General features: G+C 51.4%; 11 non-coding genes across 11 annotated transcripts; all 11 read left to right on the top strand.

The window, feature by feature from the left end:
* Positions 1-1,103: 1,103 nt before the first annotated feature.
* On the top strand, positions 1,104-1,177 carry trnat-agu (transfer RNA threonine (anticodon AGU)). The gene has a single exon. It is a non-coding gene; the product is annotated as a tRNA-Thr (tRNA).
* Positions 1,178-2,677: 1,500 nt separating this feature from the next.
* trnat-agu (transfer RNA threonine (anticodon AGU)) lies at positions 2,678-2,751 on the top strand. The gene has a single exon. It is a non-coding gene; the product is annotated as a tRNA-Thr (tRNA).
* A 1,500-nt stretch (positions 2,752-4,251) lies between these two features.
* trnat-agu (transfer RNA threonine (anticodon AGU)) lies at positions 4,252-4,325 on the top strand. The gene has a single exon. It is a non-coding gene; the product is annotated as a tRNA-Thr (tRNA).
* Positions 4,326-5,825: 1,500 nt separating this feature from the next.
* trnat-agu (transfer RNA threonine (anticodon AGU)) lies at positions 5,826-5,899 on the top strand. The gene has a single exon. It is a non-coding gene; the product is annotated as a tRNA-Thr (tRNA).
* A 1,501-nt stretch (positions 5,900-7,400) lies between these two features.
* trnat-agu (transfer RNA threonine (anticodon AGU)) lies at positions 7,401-7,474 on the top strand. Its single transcript has one exon. It is a non-coding gene; the product is annotated as a tRNA-Thr (tRNA).
* Positions 7,475-8,974: 1,500 nt separating this feature from the next.
* On the top strand, positions 8,975-9,048 carry trnat-agu (transfer RNA threonine (anticodon AGU)). Its single transcript has one exon. It is a non-coding gene; the product is annotated as a tRNA-Thr (tRNA).
* Positions 9,049-10,548: 1,500 nt separating this feature from the next.
* On the top strand, positions 10,549-10,622 carry trnat-agu (transfer RNA threonine (anticodon AGU)). The gene has a single exon. It is a non-coding gene; the product is annotated as a tRNA-Thr (tRNA).
* A 1,500-nt stretch (positions 10,623-12,122) lies between these two features.
* trnat-agu (transfer RNA threonine (anticodon AGU)) lies at positions 12,123-12,196 on the top strand. Its single transcript has one exon. It is a non-coding gene; the product is annotated as a tRNA-Thr (tRNA).
* A 1,500-nt stretch (positions 12,197-13,696) lies between these two features.
* trnat-agu (transfer RNA threonine (anticodon AGU)) lies at positions 13,697-13,770 on the top strand. The gene has a single exon. It is a non-coding gene; the product is annotated as a tRNA-Thr (tRNA).
* A 1,501-nt stretch (positions 13,771-15,271) lies between these two features.
* On the top strand, positions 15,272-15,345 carry trnat-agu (transfer RNA threonine (anticodon AGU)). Its single transcript has one exon. It is a non-coding gene; the product is annotated as a tRNA-Thr (tRNA).
* Positions 15,346-16,845: 1,500 nt separating this feature from the next.
* trnat-agu (transfer RNA threonine (anticodon AGU)) lies at positions 16,846-16,919 on the top strand. The gene has a single exon. It is a non-coding gene; the product is annotated as a tRNA-Thr (tRNA).
* The last annotated feature ends 524 nt before the right edge of the window (positions 16,920-17,443 follow it).

The following is a 17,443-nucleotide window of genomic DNA, read 5'->3' as shown; positions in this document are numbered from 1 at the left end:
GCTGGAGAAGGGAAAGAGAAACATTGCTGCTGAAGGTGGTTATGGAGTGATGGACAGTCACCACAGTGTGTACAACTCACTTGGCAAGGTTTCCTCTCAGCGTCACTTGAGGGGTGGGGTCGGGGGGCTGGGGTGTGGGCGGGGTCCCTGCTTAGCAATCCGAGTTTGCAAAGTCCAGACCTGGATACAACTCCCAGTCTGGTCATGAAGCTTTATTGCTCTTCTTGTGAATTATCCGATTGAAAACGAATTCCTAGTTACGCACAGAATGCACCCGCTGATCCTGCCAGAGTCAGCCCAGTGATTGTTTGCATTCATCTAGAAGGGCAAAGGCAGCAGATACACGGGTAAACTACCTCCGCAAATCCCCCTGCTATCATCTCAGCTTTCTGAGTTGGAAAGATCTCGCTGTCGCTTCACTATCGCTGGGTCAAAGTCCTGGAACCCCCAACCCTAGCAGTCTCACGGTTGGAGCTCCGTGCAGAGGAGTTCAAGGCTTCAGGAAAGTGACTCATCTCCCTGATCTGTCGGGTAATCAGGGAGGGGCAGTGAACCCTACCCGATCGAGTGACGGCGATATCCCGGGAATCCGTTTCTTAAAAGGGGCAGGTCCTAAGCGGACACCTGCTATCGGTCGGGAATAAGTTGAGAACTGGAGCGAGGGAGTGTAATCAAAGTGAAAGACAATGACCACCGCGAGGCATGAGGCAGGAAGTGAGTGTAGAGCTGCTGCTACAAAGCTCAGAGTTAGTGCTAATGGATCACCCTTCGCTGTTCACTGTTTACACTGACTCCTGCTCAGTTCCCTGCAGTGACACTTTTCCTCTTGGTGTGAGGTTCCCTCTGAGCGTAATGACACCCTTAATGGGCCCACAGAGGATGACACATCCTCTTTATCCTGTCAGTTTAAAGAGGTGAAAGCCTCGAATACAAGAGCAGACTGTGTTTTTCTGTGCCGTTTGCGTGGAGAATGTTGAGTCGTGAACTCTCTCTCCTTTGCAATTCTCACTGAGCAAGATTGAGACGGAAAGCACACTGCCGAGTTTGTCTGATCAAGTGATGAATGAACTGCACCTGAGCACGATCGCGGGCAGTCGCCATCAGGCGCCATGGCTTAGTTGGATAAAGCGCCTGTCTAGTAAACAGGAGATCCTGGGTTCGAATCCCAGTGGTGCCTGCTTGCTGTGTCCAAAGTTCGCGTGTGCTTCTTCTGGCCCGAGCAGAGCTGCCGGTCAAACAGCCGAACGTTCTGTCGCGCTGTCTTATGATTTGGCGATCCTGGTATTATTCCAGCAGTCACTGTTTCTTCTACCTGGAATTTCTTCCCGCTGTTCCACAAGCTCTCCTGCTTCTCATTCACTAGTTTTCGACCACCTTCATTCCCAGGTCGGTGGGAACAACGACGTGAGATGGAGACACTGCAGACTTACCAGGGACTGCTGTGGCAAACGCGCACACACACTCCACCAGCCGAACACCCTCATTCTCTGCTGTCACCGTTCATTCATTTTACACCAACAGAAATTAGATCCTCCTTCTCCTCGAGTGGGAGTGCAGTTGTCTTTTGTTTTTCTGCTGGAGAAGGGAAAGAGAAACATTGCTGCTGAAGGTGGTTATGGAGTGATGGACAGTCACCACAGTGTGTACAACTCACTTGGCAAGGTTTCCTCTCAGCGTCACTTGAGGGGTGGGGTCGGGGGGCTGGGGTGTGGGCGGGGTCCCTGCTTAGCAATCCGAGTTTGCAAAGTCCAGACCTGGATACAACTCCCAGTCTGGTCATGAAGCTTTATTGCTCTTCTTGTGAATTATCCGATTGAAAACGAATTCCTAGTTACGCACAGAATGCACCCGCTGATCCTGCCAGAGTCAGCCCAGTGATTGTTTGCATTCATCTAGAAGGGCAAAGGCAGCAGATACACGGGTAAACTACCTCCGCAAATCCCCCTGCTATCATCTCAGCTTTCTGAGTTGGAACGATCTCGCTGTCGCTTCACTATCGCTGGGTCAAAGTCCTGGAACCCCCAACCCTAGCAGTCTCACTGTTGGAGCTCCGTGCAGAGGAGTTCAAGGCTTCAGGAAAGTGACTCATCTCCCTGATCTGTCGGGTAATCAGGGAGGGGCAGTGAACCCTACCCGATCGAGTGACGGCGATATCCCGGGAATCCGTTTCTTAAAAGGGGCAGGTCCTAAGCGGACACCTGCTATCGGTCGGGAATAAGTTGAGAACTGGAGCGAGGGAGTGTAATCAAAGTGAAAGACAATGACCACCGCGAGGCATGAGGCAGGAAGTGAGTGTAGAGCTGCTGCTACAAAGCTCAGAGTTAGTGCTAATGGATCACCCTTCGCTGTTCACTGTTTACACTGACTCCTGCTCAGTTCCCTGCAGTGACACTTTTCCTCTTGGTGTGAGGTTCCCTCTGAGCGTAATGACACCCTTAATGGGCCCACAGAGGATGACACATCCTCTTTATCCTGTCAGTTTAAAGAGGTGAAAGCCTCGAATACAAGAGCAGACTGTGTTTTTCTGTGCCGTTTGCGTGGAGAATGTTGAGTCGTGAACTCTCTCTCCTTTGCAATTCTCACTGAGCAAGATTGAGACGGAAAGCACACTGCCGAGTTTGTCTGATCAAGTGATGAATGAACTGCACCTGAGCACGATCGCGGGCAGTCGCCATCAGGCGCCATGGCTTAGTTGGATAAAGCGCCTGTCTAGTAAACAGGAGATCCTGGGTTCGAATCCCAGTGGTGCCTGCTTGCTGTGTCCAAAGTTCGCGTGTGCTTCTTCTGGCCCGAGCAGAGCTGCCGGTCAAACAGCCGAACGTTCTGTCGCGCTGTCTTATGATTTGGCGATCCTGGTATTATTCCAGCAGTCACTGTTTCTTCTACCTGGAATTTCTTCCCGCTGTTCCACAAGCTCTCCTGCTTCTCATTCACTAGTTTTCGACCACCTTCATTCCCAGGTCGGTGGGAACAACGACGTGAGATGGAGACACTGCAGACTTACCAGGGACTGCTGTGGCAAACGCGCACACACACTCCACCAGCCGAACACCCTCATTCTCTGCTGTCACCGTTCATTCATTTTACACCAACAGAAATTAGATCCTCCTTCTCCTCGAGTGGGAGTGCAGTTGTCTTTTGTTTTTCTGCTGGAGAAGGGAAAGAGAAACATTGCTGCTGAAGGTGGTTATGGAGTGATGGACAGTCACCACAGTGTGTACAACTCACTTGGCAAGGTTTCCTCTCAGCGTCACTTGAGGGGTGGGGTCGGGGGGCTGGGGTGTGGGCGGGGTCCCTGCTTAGCAATCCGAGTTTGCAAAGTCCAGACCTGGATACAACTCCCAGTCTGGTCATGAAGCTTTATTGCTCTTCTTGTGAATTATCCGATTGAAAACGAATTCCTAGTTACGCACAGAATGCACCCGCTGATCCTGCCAGAGTCAGCCCAGTGATTGTTTGCATTCATCTAGAAGGGCAAAGGCAGCAGATACACGGGTAAACTACCTCCGCAAATCCCCCTGCTATCATCTCAGCTTTCTGAGTTGGAAAGATCTCGCTGTCGCTTCACTATCGCTGGGTCAAAGTCCTGGAAACCCCAACCCTAGCAGTCTCACGGTTGGAGCTCCGTGCAGAGGAGTTCAAGGCTTCAGGAAAGTGACTCATCCCCCTGATCTGTCGGGTAATCAGGGAGGGGCAGTGAACCCTACCCGATCGAGTGACGGCGATATCCCGGGAATCCGTTTCTTAAAAGGGGCAGGTCCTAAGCGGACACCTGCTATCGGTCGGGAATAAGTTGAGAACTGGAGCGAGGGAGTGTAATCAAAGTGAAAGACAATGACCACCGCGAGGCATGAGGCAGGAAGTGAGTGTAGAGCTGCTGCTACAAAGCTCAGAGTTAGTGCTAATGGATCACCCTTCGCTGTTCACTGTTTACACTGACTCCTGCTCAGTTCCCTGCAGTGACACTTTTCCTCTTGGTGTGAGGTTCCCTCTGAGCGTAATGACACCCTTAATGGGCCCACAGAGGATGACACATCCTCTTTATCCTGTCAGTTTAAAGAGGTGAAAGCCTCGAATACAAGAGCAGACTGTGTTTTTCTGTGCCGTTTGCGTGGAGAATGTTGAGTCGTGAACTCTCTCTCCTTTGCAATTCTCACTGAGCAAGATTGAGACGGAAAGCACAATGCCGAGTTTGTCTGTTCAAGTGATGAATGAACTGCACCTGAGCACGATCGCGGGCAGTCGCCATCAGGCGCCATGGCTTAGTTGGATAAAGCGCCTGTCTAGTAAACAGGAGATCCTGGGTTCGAATCCCAGTGGTGCCTGCTTGCTGTGTCCAAAGTTCGCGTGTGCTTCTTCTGGCCCGAGCAGAGCTGCCGGTCAAACAGCCGAACGTTCTGTCGCGCTGTCTTATGATTTGGCGATCCTGGTATTATTCCAGCAGTCACTGTTTCTTCTACCTGGAATTTCTTCCCGCTGTTCCACAAGCTCTCCTGCTTCTCATTCACTAGTTTTCGACCACCTTCATTCCCAGGTCGGTGGGAACAACGACGTGAGATGGAGACACTGCAGACTTACCAGGGACTGCTGTGGCAAACGCGCACACACACTCCACCAGCCGAACACCCTCATTCTCTGCTGTCACCGTTCATTCATTTTACACCAACAGAAATTAGATCCTCCTTCTCCTCGAGTGGGAGTGCAGTTGTCTTTTGTTTTTCTGCTGGAGAAGGGAAAGAGAAACATTGCTGCTGAAGGTGGTTATGGAGTGATGGACAGTCACCACAGTGTGTACAACTCACTTGGCAAGGTTTCCTCTCAGCGTCACTTGAGGGGTGGGGTCGGGGGGCTGGGGTGTGGGCGGGGGTCCCTGCTTAGCAATCCGAGTTTGCAAAGTCCAGACCTGGATACAACTCCCAGTCTGGTCATGAAGCTTTATTGCTCTTCTTGTGAATTATCCGATTGAAAACGAATTCCTAGTTACGCACAGAATGCACCCGCTGATCCTGCCAGAGTCAGCCCAGTGATTGTTTGCATTCATCTAGAAGGGCAAAGGCAGCAGATACACGGGTAAACTACCTCCGCAAATCCCCTGCTATCATCTCAGCTTTCTGAGTTGGAACGATCTCGCTGTCGCTTCACTATCGCTGGGTCAAAGTCCTGGAACCCCCAACCCTAGCAGTCTCACTGTTGGAGCTCCGTGCAGAGGAGTTCAAGGCTTCAGGAAAGTGACTCATCTCCCTGATCTGTCGGGTAATCAGGGAGGGGCAGTGAACCCTACCCGATCGAGTGACGGCGATATCCCGGGAATCCGTTTCTTAAAAGGGGCAGGTCCTAAGCGGACACCTGCTATCGGTCGGGAATAAGTTGAGAACTGGAGCGAGGGAGTGTAATCAAAGTGAAAGACAATGACCACCGCGAGGCATGAGGCAGGAAGTGAGTGTAGAGCTGCTGCTACAAAGCTCAGAGTTAGTGCTAATGGATCACCCTTCGCTGTTCACTGTTTACACTGACTCCTGCTCAGTTCCCTGCAGTGACACTTTTCCTCTTGGTGTGAGGTTCCCTCTGAGCGTAATGACACCCTTAATGGGCCCACAGAGGATGACACATCCTCTTTATCCTGTCAGTTTAAAGAGGTGAAAGCCTCGAATACAAGAGCAGACTGTGTTTTTCTGTGCCGTTTGCGTGGAGAATGTTGAGTCGTGAACTCTCTCTCCTTTGCAATTCTCACTGAGCAAGATTGAGACGGAAAGCACACTGCCGAGTTTGTCTGATCAAGTGATGAATGAACTGCACCTGAGCACGATCGCGGGCAGTCGCCATCAGGCGCCATGGCTTAGTTGGATAAAGCGCCTGTCTAGTAAACAGGAGATCCTGGGTTCGAATCCCAGTGGTGCCTGCTTGCTGTGTCCAAAGTTCGCGTGTGCTTCTTCTGGCCCGAGCAGAGCTGCCGGTCAAACAGCCGAACGTTCTGTCGCGCTGTCTTATGATTTGGCGATCCTGGTATTATTCCAGCAGTCACTGTTTCTTCTACCTGGAATTTCTTCCCGCTGTTCCACAAGCTCTCCTGCTTCTCATTCACTAGTTTTCGACCACCTTCATTCCCAGGTCGGTGGGAACAACGACGTGAGATGGAGACACTGCAGACTTACCAGGGACTGCTGTGGCAAACGCGCACACACACTCCACCAGCCGAACACCCTCATTCTCTGCTGTCACCGTTCATTCATTTTACACCAACAGAAATTAGATCCTCCTTCTCCTCGAGTGGGAGTGCAGTTGTCTTTTGTTTTTCTGCTGGAGAAGGGAAAGAGAAACATTGCTGCTGAAGGTGGTTATGGAGTGATGGACAGTCACCACAGTGTGTACAACTCACTTGGCAAGGTTTCCTCTCAGCGTCACTTGAGGGGTGGGGTCGGGGGGGCTGGGGTGTGGGCGGGGTCCCTGCTTAGCAATCCGAGTTTGCAAAGTCCAGACCTGGATACAACTCCCAGTCTGGTCATGAAGCTTTATTGCTCTTCTTGTGAATTATCCGATTGAAAACGAATTCCTAGTTACGCACAGAATGCACCCGCTGATCCTGCCAGAGTCAGCCCAGTGATTGTTTGCATTCATCTAGAAGGGCAAAGGCAGCAGATACACGGGTAAACTACCTCCGCAAATCCCCCTGCTATCATCTCAGCTTTCTGAGTTGGAACGATCTCGCTGTCGCTTCACTATCGCTGGGTCAAAGTCCTGGAACCCCCAACCCTAGCAGTCTCACGGTTGGAGCTCCGTGCAGAGGAGTTCAAGGCTTCAGGAAAGTGACTCATCTCCCTGATCTGTCGGGTAATCAGGGAGGGGCAGTGAACCCTACCCGATCGAGTGACGGCGATATCCCGGGAATCCGTTTCTTAAAAGGGGCAGGTCCTAAGCGGACACCTGCTATCGGTCGGGAATAAGTTGAGAACTGGAGCGAGGGAGTGTAATCAAAGTGAAAGACAATGACCACCGCGAGGCATGAGGCAGGAAGTGAGTGTAGAGCTGCTGCTACAAAGCTCAGAGTTAGTGCTAATGGATCACCCTTCGCTGTTCACTGTTTACACTGACTCCTGCTCAGTTCCCTGCAGTGACACTTTTCCTCTTGGTGTGAGGTTCCCTCTGAGCGTAATGACACCCTTAATGGGCCCACAGAGGATGACACATCCTCTTTATCCTGTCAGTTTAAAGAGGTGAAAGCCTCGAATACAAGAGCAGACTGTGTTTTTCTGTGCCGTTTGCGTGGAGAATGTTGAGTCGTGAACTCTCTCTCCTTTGCAATTCTCACTGAGCAAGATTGAGACGGAAAGCACACTGCCGAGTTTGTCTGATCAAGTGATGAATGAACTGCACCTGAGCACGATCGCGGGCAGTCGCCATCAGGCGCCATGGCTTAGTTGGATAAAGCGCCTGTCTAGTAAACAGGAGATCCTGGGTTCGAATCCCAGTGGTGCCTGCTTGCTGTGTCCAAAGTTCGCGTGTGCTTCTTCTGGCCCGAGCAGAGCTGCCGGTCAAACAGCCGAACGTTCTGTCGCGCTGTCTTATGATTTGGCGATCCTGGTATTATTCCAGCAGTCACTGTTTCTTCTACCTGGAATTTCTTCCCGCTGTTCCACAAGCTCTCCTGCTTCTCATTCACTAGTTTTCGACCACCTTCATTCCCAGGTCGGTGGGAACAACGACGTGAGATGGAGACACTGCAGACTTACCAGGGACTGCTGTGGCAAACGCGCACACACACTCCACCAGCCGAACACCCTCATTCTCTGCTGTCACCGTTCATTCATTTTACACCAACAGAAATTAGATCCTCCTTCTCCTCGAGTGGGAGTGCAGTTGTCTTTTGTTTTTCTGCTGGAGAAGGGAAAGAGAAACATTGCTGCTGAAGGTGGTTATGGAGTGATGGACAGTCACCACAGTGTGTACAACTCACTTGGCAAGGTTTCCTCTCAGCGTCACTTGAGGGGTGGGGTCGGGGGGCTGGGGTGCGGGCGGGGGTCCCTGCTTAGCAATCCTAGTTTGCAAATCCAGACCTGGATACAACTCCCAGTCTGGTCATGAAGCTTTATTGCTCTTCTTGTGAATTATCCGATTGAAAACGAATTCCTAGTTACGCACAGAATGCACCCGCTGATCCTGCCAGAGTCAGCCCAGTGATTGTTTGCATTCATCTAGAAGGGCAAAGGCAGCAGATACACGGGTAAACTACCTCCGCAAATCCCCCTGCTATCATCTCAGCTTTCTGAGTTGGAACGATCTCGCTGTCGCTTCACTATCGCTGGGTCAAAGTCCTGGAACCCCCAACCCTAGCAGTCTCACGGTTGGAGCTCCGTGCAGAGGAGTTCAAGGCTTCAGGAAAGTGACTCATCTCCCTGATCTGTCGGGTAATCAGGGAGGGGCAGTGAACCCTACCCGATCGAGTGACGGCGATATCCCGGGAATCCGTTTCTTAAAAGGGGCAGGTCCTAAGCGGACACCTGCTATCGGTCGGGAATAAGTTGAGAACTGGAGCGAGGGAGTGTAATCAAAGTGAAAGACAATGACCACCGCGAGGCATGAGGCAGGAAGTGAGTGTAGAGCTGCTGCTACAAAGCTCAGAGTTAGTGCTAATGGATCACCCTTCGCTGTTCACTGTTTACACTGACTCCTGCTCAGTTCCCTGCAGTGACACTTTTCCTCTTGGTGTGAGGTTCCCTCTGAGCGTAATGACACCCTTAATGGGCCCACAGAGGATGACACATCCTCTTTATCCTGTCAGTTTAAAGAGGTGAAAGCCTCGAATACAAGAGCAGACTGTGTTTTTCTGTGCCGTTTGCGTGGAGAATGTTGAGTCGTGAACTCTCTCTCCTTTGCAATTCTCACTGAGCAAGATTGAGACGGAAAGCACACTGCCGAGTTTGTCTGATCAAGTGATGAATGAACTGCACCTGAGCACGATCGCGGGCAGTCGCCATCAGGCGCCATGGCTTAGTTGGATAAAGCGCCTGTCTAGTAAACAGGAGATCCTGGGTTCGAATCCCAGTGGTGCCTGCTTGCTGTGTCCAAAGTTCGCGTGTGCTTCTTCTGGCCCGCGCAGAGCTGCCGGTCAAACAGCCGAACGTTCTGTCGCGCTGTCTTATGATTTGGCGATCCTGGTATTATTCCAGCAGTCACTGTTTCTTCTACCTGGAATTTCTTCCCGCTGTTCCACAAGCTCTCCTGCTTCTCATTCACTAGTTTTCGACCACCTTCATTCCCAGGTCGGTGGGAACAACGACGTGAGATGGAGACACTGCAGACTTACCAGGGACTGCTGTGGCAAACGCGCACACACACTCCACCAGCCGAACACCCTCATTCTCTGCTGTCACCGTTCATTCATTTTACACCAACAGAAATTAGATCCTCCTTCTCCTCGAGTGGGAGTGCAGTTGTCTTTTGTTTTTCTGCTGGAGAAGGGAAAGAGAAACATTGCTGCTGAAGGTGGTTATGGAGTGATGGACAGTCACCACAGTGTGTACAACTCACTTGGCAAGGTTTCCTCTCAGCGTCACTTGAGGGGTGGGGTCGGGGGGGCTGGGGTGCGGGCGGGGTCCCTGCTTAGCAATCCTAGTTTGCAAATTCCAGACCTGGATACAACTCCCAGTCTGGTCATGAAGCTTTATTGCTCTTCTTGTGAATTATCCGATTGAAAACGAATTCCTAGTTACGCACAGAATGCACCCGCTGATCCTGCCAGAGTCAGCCCAGTGATTGTTTGCATTCATCTAGAAGGGCAAAGGCAGCAGATACACGGGTAAACTACCTCCGCAAATCCCCTGCTATCATCTCAGCTTTCTGAGTTGGAACGATCTCGCTGTCGCTTCACTATCGCTGGGTCAAAGTCCTGGAACCCCCAACCCTAGCAGTCTCACGGTTGGAGCTCCGTGCAGAGGAGTTCAAGGCTTCAGGAAAGTGACTCATCTCCCTGATCTGTCGGGTAATCAGGGAGGGGCAGTGAACCCTACCCGATCGAGTGACGGCGATATCCCGGGAATCCGTTTCTTAAAAGGGGCAGGTCCTAAGCGGACACCTGCTATCGGTCGGGAATAAGTTGAGAACTGGAGCGAGGGAGTGTAATCAAAGTGAAAGACAATGACCACCGCGAGGCATGAGGCAGGAAGTGAGTGTAGAGCTGCTGCTACAAAGCTCAGAGTTAGTGCTAATGGATCACCCTTCGCTGTTCACTGTTTACACTGACTCCTGCTCAGTTCCCTGCAGTGACACTTTTCCTCTTGGTGTGAGGTTCCCTCTGAGCGTAATGACACCCTTAATGGGCCCACAGAGGATGACACATCCTCTTTATCCTGTCAGTTTAAAGAGGTGAAAGCCTCGAATACAAGAGCAGACTGTGTTTTTCTGTGCCGTTTGCGTGGAGAATGTTGAGTCGTGAACTCTCTCTCCTTTGCAATTCTCACTGAGCAAGATTGAGACGGAAAGCACACTGCCGAGTTTGTCTGATCAAGTGATGAATGAACTGCACCTGAGCACGATCGCGGGCAGTCGCCATCAGGCGCCATGGCTTAGTTGGATAAAGCGCCTGTCTAGTAAACAGGAGATCCTGGGTTCGAATCCCAGTGGTGCCTGCTTGCTGTGTCCAAAGTTCGCGTGTGCTTCTTCTGGCCCGAGCAGAGCTGCCGGTCAAACAGCCGAACGTTCTGTCGCGCTGTCTTATGATTTGGCGATCCTGGTATTATTCCAGCAGTCACTGTTTCTTCTACCTGGAATTTCTTCCCGCTGTTCCACAAGCTCTCCTGCTTCTCATTCACTAGTTTTCGACCACCTTCATTCCCAGGTCGGTGGGAACAACGACGTGAGATGGAGACACTGCAGACTTACCAGGGACTGCTGTGGCAAACGCGCACACACACTCCACCAGCCGAACACCCTCATTCTCTGCTGTCACCGTTCATTCATTTTACACCAACAGAAATTAGATCCTCCTTCTCCTCGAGTGGGAGTGCAGTTGTCTTTTGTTTTTCTGCTGGAGAAGGGAAAGAGAAACATTGCTGCTGAAGGTGGTTATGGAGTGATGGACAGTCACCACAGTGTGTACAACTCACTTGGCAAGGTTTCCTCTCAGCGTCACTTGAGGGGTGGGGTCGGGGGGCTGGGGTGTGGGCGGGGTCCCTGCTTAGCAATCCGAGTTTGCAAAGTCCAGACCTGGATACAACTCCCAGTCTGGTCATGAAGCTTTATTGCTCTTCTTGTGAATTATCCGATTGAAAACGAATTCCTAGTTACGCACAGAATGCACCCGCTGATCCTGCCAGAGTCAGCCCAGTGATTGTTTGCATTCATCTAGAAGGGCAAAGGCAGCAGATACACGGGTAAACTACCTCCGCAAATCCCCCTGCTATCATCTCAGCTTTCTGAGTTGGAACGATCTCGCTGTCGCTTCACTATCGCTGGGTCAAAGTCCTGGAACCCCCAACCCTAGCAGTCTCACGGTTGGAGCTCCGTGCAGAGGAGTTCAAGGCTTCAGGAAAGTGACTCATCTCCCTGATCTGTCGGGTAATCAGGGAGGGGCAGTGAACCCTACCCGATCGAGTGACGGCGATATCCCGGGAATCCGTTTCTTAAAAGGGGCAGGTCCTAAGCGGACACCTGCTATCGGTCGGGAATAAGTTGAGAACTGGAGCGAGGGAGTGTAATCAAAGTGAAAGACAATGACCACCGCGAGGCATGAGGCAGGAAGTGAGTGTAGAGCTGCTGCTACAAAGCTCAGAGTTAGTGCTAATGGATCACCCTTCGCTGTTCACTGTTTACACTGACTCCTGCTCAGTTCCCTGCAGTGACACTTTTCCTCTTGGTGTGAGGTTCCCTCTGAGCGTAATGACACCCTTAATGGGCCCACAGAGGATGACACATCCTCTTTATCCTGTCAGTTTAAAGAGGTGAAAGCCTCGAATACAAGAGCAGACTGTGTTTTTCTGTGCCGTTTGCGTGGAGAATGTTGAGTCGTGAACTCTCTCTCCTTTGCAATTCTCACTGAGCAAGATTGAGACGGAAAGCACACTGCCGAGTTTGTCTGATCAAGTGATGAATGAACTGCACCTGAGCACGATCGCGGGCAGTCGCCATCAGGCGCCATGGCTTAGTTGGATAAAGCGCCTGTCTAGTAAACAGGAGATCCTGGGTTCGAATCCCAGTGGTGCCTGCTTGCTGTGTCCAAAGTTCGCGTGTGCTTCTTCTGGCCCGAGCAGAGCTGCCGGTCAAACAGCCGAACGTTCTGTCGCGCTGTCTTATGATTTGGCGATCCTGGTATTATTCCAGCAGTCACTGTTTCTTCTACCTGGAATTTCTTCCCGCTGTTCCACAAGCTCTCCTGCTTCTCATTCACTAGTTTTCGACCACCTTCATTCCCAGGTCGGTGGGAACAACGACGTGAGATGGAGACACTGCAGACTTACCAGGGACTGCTGTGGCAAACGCGCACACACACTCCACCAGCCGAACACCCTCATTCTCTGCTGTCACCGTTCATTCATTTTACACCAACAGAAATTAGATCCTCCTTCTCCTCGAGTGGGAGTGCAGTTGTCTTTTGTTTTTCTGCTGGAGAAGGGAAAGAGAAACATTGCTGCTGAAGGTGGTTATGGAGTGATGGACAGTCACCACAGTGTGTACAACTCACTTGGCAAGGTTTCCTCTCAGCGTCACTTGAGGGGTGGGGTCGGGGGGCTGGGGTGCGGGCGGGGTCCCTGCTTAGCAATCCTAGTTTGCAAATTCCAGACCTGGATACAACTCCCAGTCTGGTCATGAAGCTTTATTGCTCTTCTTGTGAATTATCCGATTGAAAACGAATTCCTAGTTACGCACAGAATGCACCCGCTGATCCTGCCAGAGTCAGCCCAGTGATTGTTTGCATTCATCTAGAAGGGCAAAGGCAGCAGATACACGGGTAAACTACCTCCGCAAATCCCCCTGCTATCATCTCAGCTTTCTGAGTTGGAACGATCTCGCTGTCGCTTCACTATCGCTGGGTCAAAGTCCTGGAACCCCCAACCCTAGCAGTCTCACGGTTGGAGCTCCGTGCAGAGGAGTTCAAGGCTTCAGGAAAGTGACTCATCTCCCTGATCTGTCGGGTAATCAGGGAGGGGCAGTGAACCCTACCCGATCGAGTGACGGCGATATCCCGGGAATCCGTTTCTTAAAAGGGGCAGGTCCTAAGCGGACACCTGCTATCGGTCGGGAATAAGTTGAGAACTGGAGCGAGGGAGTGTAATCAAAGTGAAAGACAATGACCACCGCGAGGCATGAGGCAGGAAGTGAGTGTAGAGCTGCTGCTACAAAGCTCAGAGTTAGTGCTAATGGATCACCCTTCGCTGTTCACTGTTTACTCTGACTCCTGCTCAGTTCCCTGCAGTGACACTTTTCCTCTTGGTGTGAGGTTCCCTCTGAGCGTAATGACACCCTTAATGGGCCCACAGAGGATGACACATCCTCTTTATCCTGTCAGTTTAAAGAGGTGAAAGCCTCGAATACAAGAGCAGACTGTGTTTTTCTGTGCCGTTTGCGTGGAGAATGTTGAGTCGTGAACTCTCTCTCCTTTGCAATTCTCACTGAGCAAGATTGAGACGGAAAGCACACTGCCGAGTTTGTCTGTTCAAGTGATGAATGAACTGCACCTGAGCACGATCGCGGGCAGTCGCCATCAGGCGCCATGGCTTAGTTGGATAAAGCGCCTGTCTAGTAAACAGGAGATCCTGGGTTCGAATCCCAGTGGTGCCTGCTTGCTGTGTCCAAAGTTCGCGTGTGCATCTTCTGGCCCGAGCAGAGCTGCCGGTCAAACAGCTCAACGTTCTGTCGCGCTGTCTTATGATTTGGCGATCCTGGTATTATTCCAGCAGTCACTGTTTCTTCTACCTGGAATTTCTTCCCGCTGTTCCACAAGCTCTCCTGCTTCTCATTCACTAGTTTTCGACCACCTTCATTCCCAGGTCGGTGGGAACAACGACGTGAGATGGAGACACTGCAGACTTACCAGGGACTGCTGTGGCAAACGCGCACACACACTCCACCAGCCGAACACCCTCATTCTCTGCTGTCACCGTTCATTCATTTTACACCAACAGAAATTAGATCCTCCTTCTCCTCGAGTGGGAGTGCAGTTGTCTTTTGTTTTTCTGCTGGAGAAGGGAAAGAGAAACATTGCTGCTGAAGGTGGTTATGGAGTGATGGACAGTCACCACAGTGTGTACAACTCACTTGGCAAGGTTTCCTCTCAGCGTCACTTGAGGGGTGGGGTCGGGGGGCTGGGGTGTGGGCGGGGGTCCCTGCTTAGCAATCCGAGTTTGCAAATTCCAGACCTGGATACAACTCCCAGTCTGGTCATGAAGCTTTATTGCTCTTCTTGTGAATTATCCGATTGAAAACGAATTCCTAGTTACGCACAGAATGCACCCGCTGATCCTGCCAGAGTCAGCCCAGTGATTGTTTGCATTCATCGAGAAGGGCAAAGGCAGCAGATACACGGGTAAACTACCTCCGCAAATCCCCCTGCTATCATCTCAGCTTTCTGAGTTGGAACGATCTCGCTGTCGCTTCACTATCGCTGGGTCAAAGTCCTGGAACCCCCAACCCTAGCAGTCTCACGGTTGGAGCTCCGTGCAGAGGAGTTCAAGGCTTCAGGAAAGTGACTCATCTCCCTGATCTGTCGGGTAATCAGGGAGGGGCAGTGAACCCTACCCGATCGAGTGACGGCGATATCCCGGGAATCCGTTTCTTAAAAGGGGCAGGTCCTAAGCGGACACCTGCTATCGGTCGGGAATAAGTTGAGAACTGGAGCGAGGGAGTGTAATCAAAGTGAAAGACAATGACCACCGCGAGGCATGAGGCAGGAAGTGAGTGTAGAGCTGCTGCTACAAAGCTCAGAGTTAGTGCTAATGGATCACCCTTCGCTGTTCACTGTTTACACTGACTCCTGCTCAGTTCCCTGCAGTGACACTTTTCCTCTTGGTGTGAGGTTCCCTCTGAGCGTAATGACACCCTTAATGGGCCCACAGAGGATGACACATCCTCTTTATCCTGTCAGTTTAAAGAGGTGAAAGCCTCGAATACAAGAGCAGACTGTGTTTTTCTGTGCCGTTTGCGTGGAGAATGTTGAGTCGTGAACTCTCTCTCCTTTGCAATTCTCACTGAGCAAGATTGAGACGGAAAGCACACTGCCGAGTTTGTCTGATCAAGTGATGAATGAACTGCACCTGAGCACGATCGCGGGCAGTCGCCATCAGGCGCCATGGCTTAGTTGGATAAAGCGCCTGTCTAGTAAACAGGAGATCCTGGGTTCGAATCCCAGTGGTGCCTGCTTGCTGTGTCCAAAGTTCGCGTGTGCTTCTTCTGCCCCGAGCAGAGCTGCCGGTCAAACAGCCGAACGTTCTGTCGCGCTGTCTTATGATTTGGCGATCCTGGTATTATTCCAGCAGTCACTGTTTCTTCTACCTGGAATTTCTTCCCGCTGTTCCACAAGCTCTCCTGCTTCTCATTCACTAGTTTTCGACCACCTTCATTCCCAGGTCGGTGGGAACAACGACGTGAGATGGAGACACTGCAGACTTACCAGGGACTGCTGTGGCAAACGCGCACACACACTCCACCAGCCGAACACCCTCATTCTCTGCTGTCACCGTTCATTCATTTTACACCAACAGAAATTAGATCCTCCTTCTCCTCGAGTGGGAGTGCAGTTGTCTTTTGTTTTTCTGCTGGAGAAGGGAAAGAGAAACATTGCTGCTGAAGGTGGTTATGGAGTGATGGACAGTCACCACAGTGTGTACAACTCACTTGGCAAGGTTTCCTCTCAGCGTCACTTGAGGGGGGGGGTCGGGGGGCTGGGGTGCGGGCGGGGTCCCTGCTTAGCAATCCGAGTTTGCAAATTCCAGACCTGGATACAACTCCCAGTCTGGTCATGAAGCTTTATTGCTCTTCTTGTGAATTATCCGATTGAAAACGAATTCCTAGTTACGCACAGAATGCACCCGCTGATCCTGCCAGAGTCAGCCCAGTGATTGTTTGCATTCATCTAGAAGGGCAAAGGCAGCAGATACACGGGTAAACTACCTCCGCAAATCCCCCTGCTATCATCTCAGCTTTCTGAGTTGGAACGATCTCGCTGTCGCTTCACTATCGCTGGGTCAAAGTCCTGGAACCCCCAACCCTAGCAGTCTCACGGTTGGAGCTCCGTGCAGAGGAGTTCAAGGCTTCAGGAAAGTGACTCATCCCCCTGATCTGTCGGGTAATCAGGGAGGGGCAGTGAACCCTACCCGATCGAGTGACGGCGATATCCCGGGAATCCGTTTCTTAAAAGGGGCAGGTCCTAAGCGGACACCTGCTATCGGTCGGGAATAAGTTGAGAACTGGAGCGAGGGAGTGTAATCAAAGTGAAAGACAATGACCACCGCGAGGCATGAGGCAGGAAGTGAGTGTAGAGCTGCTGCTACAAAGCTCAGAGTTAGTGCTAATGGATCACCCTTCGCTGTTCACTGTTTACACTGACTCCTGCTCAGTTCCCTGCAGTGACACTTTTCCTCTTGGTGTGAGGTTCCCTCTGAGCGTAATGACACCCTTAATGGGCCCACAGAGGATGACACATCCTCTTTATCCTGTCAGTTTAAAGAGGTGAAAGCCTCGAATACAAGAGCAGACTGTGTTTTTCTGTGCCGTTTGCGTGGAGAATGTTGAGTCGTGAACTCTCTCTCCTTTGCAATTCTCACTGAGCAAGATTGAGACGGAAAGCACACTGCCGAGTTTGTCTGATCAAGTGATGAATGAACTGCACCTGAGCACGATCGCGGGCAGTCGCCATCAGGCGCCATGGCTTAGTTGGATAAAGCGCCTGTCTAGTAAACAGGAGATCCTGGGTTCGAATCCCAGTGGTGCCTGCTTGCTGTGTCCAAAGTTCGCGTGTGCTTCTTCTGGCCCGAGCAGAGCTGCCGGTCAAACAGCCGAACGTTCTGTCGCGCTGTCTTATGATTTGGCGATCCTGGTATTATTCCAGCAGTCACTGTTTCTTCTACCTGGAAATTTTCCCGCTGTTCCACAAGCTCTCCTGCTTCTCATTCACTAGTTTTCGACCACCTTCATTCCCAGGTCGGTGGGAACAACGACGTGAGATGGAGACACTGCAGACTTACCAGGGACTGCTGTGGCAAACGCGCACACACACTCCACCAGCCGAACACCCTCATTCTCTGCTGTCACCGTTCATTCATTTTACACCAACAGAAAATTAGATCCTCCTTCTCCTCGAGTGGGAGTGCAGTTGTCTTTTGTTTTTCTGCTGGAGAAGGGAAAGAGAAACATTGCTGCTGAAGGTGGTTATGGAGTGATGGACAGTCACCACAGTGTGTACAACTCACTTGGCAAGGTTTCCTCTCAGCGTCACTTGAGGGGTGGGGTCGGGGGG

Source organism: Hemiscyllium ocellatum, chromosome 26 (genome assembly GCF_020745735.1).
Source record: "Hemiscyllium ocellatum isolate sHemOce1 chromosome 26, sHemOce1.pat.X.cur, whole genome shotgun sequence".
In the NCBI taxonomy this organism is placed as follows: domain Eukaryota; kingdom Metazoa; phylum Chordata; class Chondrichthyes; order Orectolobiformes; family Hemiscylliidae; genus Hemiscyllium; species Hemiscyllium ocellatum.
Note: the sequence above shows the minus strand (reverse complement) of the source record. Positions and strands in the feature narration are given on the sequence as shown.